At 40.7% G+C, this 10,664-nt stretch overlaps 1 pseudogene; it reads left to right on the top strand.

The window, feature by feature from the left end:
• Positions 1–4,784: 4,784 nt before the first annotated feature.
• On the top strand, positions 4,785–10,055 carry LOC145497131 (uncharacterized; annotated as a pseudogene).
• Positions 10,056–10,664: the final 609 nt, after the last annotated feature.

Here is a 10,664-nt window from a genome sequence, read left to right as displayed (position 1 = left end):
AGTTGACGCTTACTTTTTAAGAAACACACGAAGTGTATAAAAATCTAAAAATTGTATATACAAGCAAAGCTACCAGTCGAGATTAATCTAAATTGTTTGCAGGTGTCGAAGTATTATATCAAAAAACTATCTTGTCCCAGCTAACATGATTGTCTCTCTCGACCCGTGCCCGCTTTCGTCCATATTTTGACGGTGGTAATGTTTCCGCGCGGGGTTCTGGTGTAAAATCAGTCTCCGGTAACGATTCGTTACTTAAACTACTCGGGCTTGACCCGACAACTCGATCTACTATATCACTTTGCGGGTCAGTTTCAACCTCGGAAAGTGATGAGGTCACTTGTTGCTGTGCATTTCTTAGCGGGGGCTGCCGAGGTTGTTGACACGCCATTGAATCGTACAGCAAGCTGCCAATGTGCGCTTTGATCATTGCGACCTTTTCAGCTTTCTTCCCTTTGAAGGTGATCTTGCGATGGGAAAAGTACAAGGATAGCTCGTCCACCCTCAAGGACGACAGCTTATCGGAGTTGTACAGTCCAACCCAGTCAATGTCATTGTACTTCCGTTTCAGCCGTTCCATTCGCTCCCTTTCAGTCTCCTCTTTCTTCTTCTCCTTGCGCATTTTTATCTGGGCAAGGTGCTCAACATACTCAGCCACAAGCTTTTTCGGGGACAATGTGTTTATCTGAAAACTTTCTAATAGCCTCACTGTTCCCACTGACTAGTTCACTTTCCTCAACATTCCTCAATCATCAACGTTGTTCTTAATCGCGGTAGCGTCATGGCGTTTTGTGCTAAAATTTTCCTCCATGAATCTCCCGGCAGCCGCTGGATTATCAGAAGTCACAAAAGCCAACTTGTGATTTATTGCTTTCAAAGCCTTGCGAACTTCCCACTGGCGCTTTCTTTCAGTCACGAAACAGCGGCGAAAGCGTTCCTTGTAGGGGCAAGTGGTCCAAAAGGACAGGTAGAATTTTGGCAGAATACTGTTCGAGAATTCAGTATATTCGCCCTTTGGGTTCGGGAACCACCCCAAATTTTCATCTTTCCACTTCTCTGGACTTGCAGGTTCACTTGTTCCCGCACCCGATATGCCACCAACAGAGTCAGAGGAGTAGCGGGCATCCTTTTTAGAATGGCGAGTCGGCAAACAGCCACAATAGCCACAAGTTGCTCCATCTGACCTCATGAAATCCTCGCATTCACCACAAGCGCATTTCCCTCTTTCTATTCCTCGCACATCCTTGCCCATTTTCAAGTTTTCACCATGCAATCACACGCCACGCAATTAACTGCTTTGTGTGCAGACGGTTATGTGGGTAACACTTCCGGTTAGTTATTTTCACTTCCGGTTATTTTTGTCTTGGAGGAGCTGGGGGGAGGGTCAGATGTTTTTGTGTAGGTATTTGTGAAGGGTCATGCATTAATTCATTCTGGGAAGTGGGAGGGCCACGACTTTTGGCAAAAAATTCCTAAAATACCCCGACCCTCCCCCTCCCCCTCCCAATTAAAAACGTACCTTCCCTTACTCCATTATAAAGAATCTATTTTCTCGGAAACGAGTACCGGGACCCAACGATTTTTTTTTTTTTTTCCATTTTGTTCGAATGCAGCAATCACCTTCTTTCTATACAGTAAATATATAGGCCAATTTCTATTGCAGAGTAAAAAGCTATCACTGAAAATAAAACATAGCTAGCACTCACAAAAAATAATATGTGCTCTTAAGAACACTGCGTGCCTGGAACATATTGAATGCCTGTCAGCTAAATGTGGGCGCCTTTATCATGAAACGCACATCAAGTTGTTCCTTAACAATGATGCAGTACATCTATTGATGTTTTTCTCACTTAACTTTTCCCCCATTTTTCTGCTCTCACAAAGCGTAAAGTGAATGGTTCAAATACAAACGTTTCTGAAAGCAGATTATTTAAGGAATTATGGGGTTTATTGAAGGTCCCCCTGCTCCTAAACGATCCCCTTTTTTTATTTCAAAATTTACGTTCTCTTGATGTAAGCAGCCGACAGGTAACTTGAAGTTCGAAAGAAAATCTATTTAACAAATTGACGTCAGTTTTTCATGCGTCTGTCCTGTTATTGATCATGAAATTCGTCATAACATTGTCAAAGTAGCTGTGACTACTTTATACGATACAGTACAATACAATACAATGACCTTTATTTCACCTGAATTTAAAATAGCAAAATTGCTAATATCTTCGAGAAAATGAAGAAATGAATAAATAAAATAGGATGGATATGGAATAATAAAATAAGTATATAAAATTACAATATGTACATTAACGTAATTAATGCAATGGCATTAAACCATCTACAACTGTCTACAGAAGGGACAGCAGTCAGCGTCAAATTCTAAATTACAAATTGTCGATTTGAAAGCTGCAACTGTTGGCAGTGACCTGGTGGTATTGGGGAGGGAGTTCCATAGTTTACTTCCATAGTAAGGTAGAGAGTGCAGGTCATATCTAGTGGTATTAACACAAGGGATAACAAGAGAATGTCTACCACTGGTACGTAGATTTATTTTTAGACTTGAGAAAAGTGATGAAACAGTTAAGAACGAGAAGGAGCAATATTAAGATCGAACAACGTTTCGATGACTCCATTTTGATGACTCGATTTTAATATCGCTTCTTTTCGTTCTAAAATGTCTTGCGAAACCTTAACTTATGATATTAGAAATAGTATAGTGACAGAATTTACCATATTAATTCAAAAATACCCAAACGTTCCGTACATACTGGCCTTATTACAGACGAAAACTAAATCAGTTTTGGGACGTTTTTCACACGCAACACTGCGTACTAATCAACCTCGAACTCGATCACGTCGTAAGCCGCCTAAGTAAGACTTTGTTCGATTCTGTTCGCAAGAACTATCGCGTGTCGACAGCTCATCAAACTAGATAATTTACATCCGGGCCTATTGCACTACCCCGCTATGGGAGCGAGCCGTACAGTGCGCTGAAGATAGCAACTAATGATATCGATCAAGACGGTTCTATGTTACGTGGCCTCTATAGGCGTGGTCTTTGAGCGACATGTAATGTCCGTTCTTCCATAAACTGTGGAGTCTACTGAGGAATAAAAAAATGTTGTTTTTCATTCCGTATTCTGCAATTGATCTCGGAATTTCGCGAAATATGTCGAGGACGTCGAATGTTTCGTTGATTTCGCTTTCGACGCTTTCCAATACGAACTTTACTGACGCGTCTTTTATTTTGTGGACATTATGTTAACCAGCTGAGAATAAAGTGTAGCAGTCGCAAACTCAAAGCAGAGTGGAGTTCACAGAGGAAGCTCGATTTGCTGTTTCTTCATTCCGTATCCCGCCATTTTAACCCGGAAGCGTCCCGCATCTCGCTTGCCGAATAGTGCATTTTCCAATGTATGTTTCAACCAAGGTATCATCTATATCTCGCTATATTTTAAAACCATCCCCTTACCCTAAGCGCATGCGTGATTAGATCATTTTTTATCCAGGAATTTCGCAGAACACCTGAGTGTTTCGAAGCTTTCACTTTTCAAAGGCAACTCTACCGTTGTAAATGGCTAATCATATATTGTTCGCCCTCTCAATTGAGAATAAAATATAGTTTCGATTCTCATAAAATCACAACACGAGGATTAATCGCAAATGGTTTCTCTTGTCACGAGAATGGGAATGAAGAAATATAATAGGGCAAGAATTATTAGTTTTTCTTCTAAAAGGCGCTTCATTTGTCTTTAAAGCACGTCAGCCGTTCTGTTACAGGAAACTGAAAGTCTAATTCCAACAAGAAGTTAGCAAAAACACACCTTAGAATTTTTTTTCTCTGTTTTGCACAAATCAATTTGTATAAAGCTGACACTGCAGCTGCCCCGAAACCTTTTTTACAGAATTACGCGCGCTTGATTGCTGCATTTCTTAAACACTGGGAAACTGCGATACTCAACAATTTTCATCCAGGAGACGAAACAATTACGCACGACATGTGTTAACAATCATTGAAACTATTGCAGACCAATCAACCCCTGATAAAGGGAAATCTGAATACCACGGGAAAAAAATCTGGAGAGATTCTACCAAAAAAATATATAGTGAGATTCGATTTCCTTCCGATTTAAGTATTAACGAACCTTTCCTTTCGAGTCTTTCTCGCCATTTTGATCCGATTGTGATCGCTTTCCTGCGCCTCGCGTGTCGCAGCTTGCCAAGACTACCGGGAAACACAGCATGAAATCGAGGTCCGGTTAATGGTTAACTTTGATCTGTCTCCAAAAACTGGTAGGTAAAAAATTCATTAAATGTCATGGCGATTAACTACAGTGTTCTCCTTTGCAATGAATATATGAAAGATCATATATTTGAACTGTGGAGAAACATGCAGAGACATCGCAGTTATATACAACTTAAGCGGCTGCGAAATTAAAGCCTGAAAAAAAAAAATCAGGTTTGAACTAAAACTCGCTAGCTCGCAAAGACAGAAAGCAACGCTTGAGTGCAAAACCCAGACCCTAGAGCCTGCACGCAGGCTATAACAGGACAACTAACTCCACCGTCATGAAACATTTGAACACCTTTTATGTTCTCGTGCTAACGAGTGGATTTAGGACTCTAATATTCTTAACGGTGACATTTCTTTCGGGGGTTTCTTAATAATGATAACACAAGGTGAGGTTAAGTCTGAGTTGCGCTTTAAGTGCAAGAGCTTATATTGGTTTACGTAGCGTTAACCGACTAGAACTGTATTTCTGCTTCCACATAGACTGGGTGCTATTGTCTATAGCAGGGTTAACCCCTGGCCGATTAAATTTGAAGGCACTAATTTGTATACCTAGGCGGGAAAAGGCTAAAGCGTGTGATTTTATTCTAAATTAACATAAGGCTTAATTCGTCAGGTTATCAATTTGCATGGTTTGGAGACGCAGAAGCCATGAATAACATAGAAGACAAGACATTTTGCGAGCCATTTTTGTTGGCTTGGCAGTTGCTATCTTCCTTCTCAACACTGGCCGTGGTCTCAAAGCCATTATTGAGGTCTGCGAAGAATGTTTGATTGTCCTAAACAGCGAAGTGCTGAAAAAAGAAGAACAAATTTTCAATTCAGTTAACGTTGCTATATATAGAATGATGTTCACGGTGTATTGGTTCGTCCTTGATGACACAAATACAAAAAACTATAGCTTGAAACTTCTTGAAATTTACCGTGAGTGTGCTGAAATAGCGGAAGAAGGGAATCTTACGTTAACTCTGGCCAACATTTGTGAACAACACTTTAGATTCGCAGAAGTAAGAGAACTTTACAAGAGAGGGATGGGCATCATGCGAGAAAACGGTGACAAAAATGGGGAAGCACATGTTTATGTGGGGTTTGGAACGATGTCCTACTATCTCGGTGAATATGACAAAGCAATAGAATATCTTGAGAGAGCACTAGCTATTACAATAGAAATTGGGGACAGGAAAGGTGAAGCAAGCTGTTGCGGAAACTTAGGAGCTGTGTGTAAATCCCTTGGTAAATATGACAGAGCTAAAGAATATCTAAAAGAAGCACTTGCCATGACATTAGAAACTGGCGATAGAAACGGAGAAGCAAGCTGTCGCGGAAACTTAGGAGTTGTGTTTCAACATCTTGATGAACATGACAAAGCTACAGAGTACCATAAGAGAGCCCTAGCCATCAAAACAGAAATTGGGGAGAGAGAAGGGGAAGCATGCTGTCATGGAAACTTAGGAACTATATTTACATCTGTTAGTAAATATGACAAAGCTAAAGAACATATTGAGAAAGCACTTGCGATCAGAATGGAAATTGGTGACAGAGCAGGAGAAGCAGCAGATTATGGAAACTTGGGAATTGTGTTTCGATCTCTCGGTGACTATAACAAAGCTAAAGAATATCTTGAAAGAGCACTTGCGATCAGAATAGAAATTGGTGACAGAGCAGGAGAAGCAGCAGATTACGGAAACTTGGGAACTGTGTTTCAATCTCTTGGTGAATATGACAAAGCTAAAGAATATGTTGAGAAAGCACTTTCGATCGGAATAGAAATTGGTGACAGAGCAAAAGAAGCAGCAACTTATGGAAACTTAGGAACTGTGTTGATCTCTGTTGGTGAATATGACAAAGCCAAAACATATACTAAGAAAGCACTTGAGATCAGAATAGAAACTGGTGACAGAGCAGGAGAAGCAGCAGATTACGGAAACCTGGGAATTATGTTTAAATCTCCTGGTGAACGTGACAAAGCTAAAGAATATCTTGAGAAAGCACTTGAGATCAGAATGGAAATTGGTGACAGAGCAGGAGAAGCAGCAGATTACGGAAACTTGGGAACTGTGTTTCAATCTCTCGGTGACTGTAACAAAGCTAAAGAATATCTTGAGAAAGCACTTGCGATCAGAATAGAAATTGGTGACAGAGCAGGAGAAGCAGCAGATTACGGAAACTTGGGAACTGTGTTTCAATCACTTGGTGAATATGACAAAGCTAAAGAATATGTTGAGAAAGCACTTTCGATCGGAATAGAAATTGGTGACAGAGCAAAAGAAGCAGCAACTTATGGAAACTTAGGAACTGTGTTGATCTCTGTTGGTGAATATGACAAAGCCAAAAAATATACTAAGAAAGCACTTGAGATCAGAATAGAAATTGGTGACAGAGCAGGAGAAGCAGCAGATTACGGAAACCTGGGAATTATGTTTAAATCTCTTGGTGAATATGAAAAAGCTAAAGAATATCTTGGGATAGCACTTGCGATAAGAACTGAAATCGGTGACAGAGTAGGAGAAGCAGCAGATTATGGAAACTTAGGAATTATGTACCAATCTCTTGGTGAATATGACAAAGCTAAAGAACATCTTGAGAAAGCACTAGCGATCAGAATAGAAATTAGTTACAGAGGAGGAGAGGCAGCAGATTACGGAAACTTAGGAACTGTGTTTTATTCTCTTGGTGAATACGATATGGCTGAAGTTTATCTTGAGAAGGGGCTTTCAGTTACTCGAGACATTGGAGACCTCGACAAAGAGATTACATTTCTTGGGAACCTTACTATGCTAACGGTGTCTCAAGGAAAGATCCAGGGGGCGTTTGACCTTCTGCTCTTGAGTTTGGACAAAAGCGAAAGTTTGCGTGATTTTCTAAGAGAAAATGATCAATTTAAAATATCGTTTTCAGACGCTCATGATTTTATTTACAGGAATCTTTGTTTATTGTTCTGTTTTACTGGAAATCCCAAGAATGCTCTTTATGTTCTAGAGCTGGCACGAGCTAGAGCCTTAACAGACTTGATGACGACTCAGTACTCAGTTGAATGGCAAATCTCAGCTAACCCAAAGTCATGGATTGGCATTGAGAATATTATGACCAAAGAAAGTAACTGTCCCTGCCTTTACATTTCTTATTCTGCTCAACTTTTGTTTTTGTGGGTTCTCAAAACAAGCGGTGCCATTCATTTTCGAGCAGTACGAGTAGACGAGCACATTGGTAAAAAAGAATTACTTGACAGTTTAGATGAATTCTTTGCTAAAAGTTTGCGAAGTTTTGGTGTTTTACCTGAGGAGGATTGCGAAGATCGATCTTTAAATGCCATTGTGCGAGAGCTGAAGTCATGCAAAGAAGAGCGCCGCGCGGCTTTGCGACTTGAAGAAGGTGATGATGAAGAGAGCCAAAATCCCGAATCAAGCCTTTCTTTGTGTTACAGAATGTTCCTCGATTCTGTAGCTGACTTACTGCAGGAGCGCGAAATCATCATTGTTCCATTTGCGGCATTAACTGACAAAGACGGAAAGTATTTATCCGAGACTTTCAGAATTCGCATCGTTCCCTCTTTGACGACTCTCAAGCCCATTCAGGGCAGTCCTGCGGACTATCACAGTCAGACTGGTGCGCTCGTGTTGGGGAATCCAGATGTTGGTAGAGTACGTTATAAGGGAAGCAAAAAATACTTTTCTAGGTTACCTTGTGCAGGAAATGAAGCAGCCATGATTGGGCGACTGCTGGGCATTCAGCCTTTGATAGGACAGCTAGCCACAAAGCAGGCAGTACTTGAAAGATTACCTTCAGTAGGTCTGGTTCATTTTGCTGCGCATGGCAATGCCGAAAGAGGAGAAATTGCCCTATCTCCCATACGCTCTAGTAATAAGATTCCAAAAGAGGATGAATACCTATTGACGATACCTGACATTGCAAAAGTTCAACTCCGAGCTAAATTAGTTGTACTTAGCTGCTGTCATAGTGCACGTGGCCAGATCAGAGCCGAGGGAGTTATTGGAATCGCTCGAGCGTTCTTGGGATCTGGTGCACGGTCAGTACTGGTGGCACTTTGGGCAATTAAGGACAGTGCAACTGAGCAGCTGATGTGTCGTTTCTATGAGCATCTTGTTCGTGGGAAGAGTGTCAGTGAATCTCTTCACCAGGCCATGAAATGGATGAGAGGTAACGGCTTTGCGAAGGTTCGAAACTGGGCACCATTTATGCTGATTGGGGATGACGTGACATTTGAGTTTGAAAAACATGGAAAATAGGGGTAAGTTCTATTTAAATAAGAAAACATTCAGTGATAATTTTATGACATGTCTCAGGAGGAGCAATACCATAAGAATGGATACATCTTCCTTCTGAATTATTTTTCGCATGGATGGTCTGCAACGACGGTTTCAACAGTGCATTTCATAATTTTATAAAATCCGGGCAGAAGACGTGTCGACTTGAAACGTGAGTGTTGTGGCCTGTCCCTGTAGAAGGGCTTCCCTTTTCTACCCAGAGGACGGTCAACAGAGATAGTGAGCAGAGTTATCGACGAGGCCGATAACTTGGATTGTGTCATTTCCCTGGGGCTGCCTACTTTTTTAACTTTATCTTTTTATGTGCGCTGGAATATTGACGCACGACGAATGTTTTTCGTCGTGCGTCAATATTCTGGCGTACGTAGAACCATCAATGCCAACACAAAGACTGGCCAGGCCTGCATTACCTGCTACTAAGATTGACATTGTCTCCGCAGCACATCCGGCGAGAGAGAGACAGATCTCATTAACGCCACAGGTAAAGATAATCTCACATTGGGAGACCAAGGTACGTCTGATGGCATCGCAACAGATTCTGAAGTCGTGTATTCAGATTGCACTTCATTAAAATACCAGCAATATGCTCAGGCAGAAATTTGTTCTAAGAAGAACAAAGTAAGAAATTCTATTGTATTGTATATTAAGGCACATAGAAAAAGAGGCATGTAAGTGATCCCACTACAGCAATAAAATACTTGTTACATACTCAGATGTTGAGTTCTTCTTAAGTAATAGGAAAAGGAAACATTTTCTGTGTTTCTCTCTAGATATCCTCTGGATCTAGTTGAAGAAACACGAATGCGTTCGTGAAATTATCTCCCAATTTAATTCGTCACCAGTTGATTATGCCCACTGACAAACCGCGTGGTGTGAAGAACTTTTGAAAATGTCCCACGCGCATGTCAGGCTTCCAGACCATATTTGGGCTGACCAGAAGGATCGCTGTCTCTGGAAACGGCACGTTGTACGTACATGCGTAAGAGCAAATCATCTGTTCTTACATAAGCTGAAAAGCTAGATGAAGCAGAAATTGATGTCAGTTCTTAAAGAGATTGAAGCTGATTCTTTTTTTTTTTTACCTATTTCTCCCAGAAAAGTCGAAAGGATGTATTCCGAGCGTGGCTGAGTGAAAGCTGTACGAGTGCACACCGAACTCAAATCAAGAATAGGTGTCGACGTCACAGTCAACAGCTAGCACAGGTTGTACCGAGCACACTGCGCTGATAGTCAAGCAGTAGCCAACAAATGAATTTCCAAACAACTTTATACGCTACTGATAAACAAGACAATGCAAGCCGAGGCAACCAAAGAAAAAAACCGAACTGGAAGCTAACAGCCAGTTGTATTAGTGCTCTGTATATAATTTAGCAGATTCTGCTGCAAAGGTTGCAGATTAAAATGTAAGCTCTCCTTTAACTCCTGTATTACGCAGCCCCTAGCAGTTTATATTTCTGTTTATTACATGGCTATGTCTCACAAGGACTGGGAACTACCGAATTCACGAATTTGACTGGCTGAAATCGATATTGACCGCGGTCTAGATTTTCCCATCTAGACCGGCATCTAGACCGGTTTCATTTTGCGTTGAAAAAGTAGCAAACTAAAATACAAAAATGCTCACCATTTTCTATTATTTTCTTCTCAATAATTTATAGAAGTGCCAAAAAGCCTGATGACAAGAAAAAAGTAAAGAGGACGAGCAAATTTCGGCAGGTTTATGTTAAGCTCATCGCCGTTTGCAAGTAAAATGTCAGCAAACCAGTTACATTAAGGTGGCTGAACACAGTTTTTGATACCTGTGTGTCATTCACCTTTTTCTCTAAAACCCTTGATCCCTCGGTCGCCAAAAATGGCAGCAAGCAAATTAACAACACAAGGTTAAGCATGGTTAAGCTGACGTATGTGCCGTTTCCATGGCAACATGAATAAATATAAACAGGCCTTTAAAATCGGTTTTGTTTATTTGTAGAAAATCTAGTCATTAGATTTTCTTTATACTTTGCCTGTAACAAGCATGTAACGATTCTCACAAGTTAATACCATTTTGCTAATAATTTAACAGAGAGATCTTTAATTATCCCTTGTTGAAGGTT

The sequence above is a fragment of the Orbicella franksi genome, chromosome 9, assembly GCF_964199315.1.
Source record: "Orbicella franksi chromosome 9, jaOrbFran1.1, whole genome shotgun sequence".
Classification (NCBI taxonomy): domain Eukaryota; kingdom Metazoa; phylum Cnidaria; class Anthozoa; order Scleractinia; family Merulinidae; genus Orbicella; species Orbicella franksi.
The sequence above is the reverse complement of the archived record's forward strand: the minus strand, read 5'-3'. Positions and strand labels throughout refer to the sequence as shown.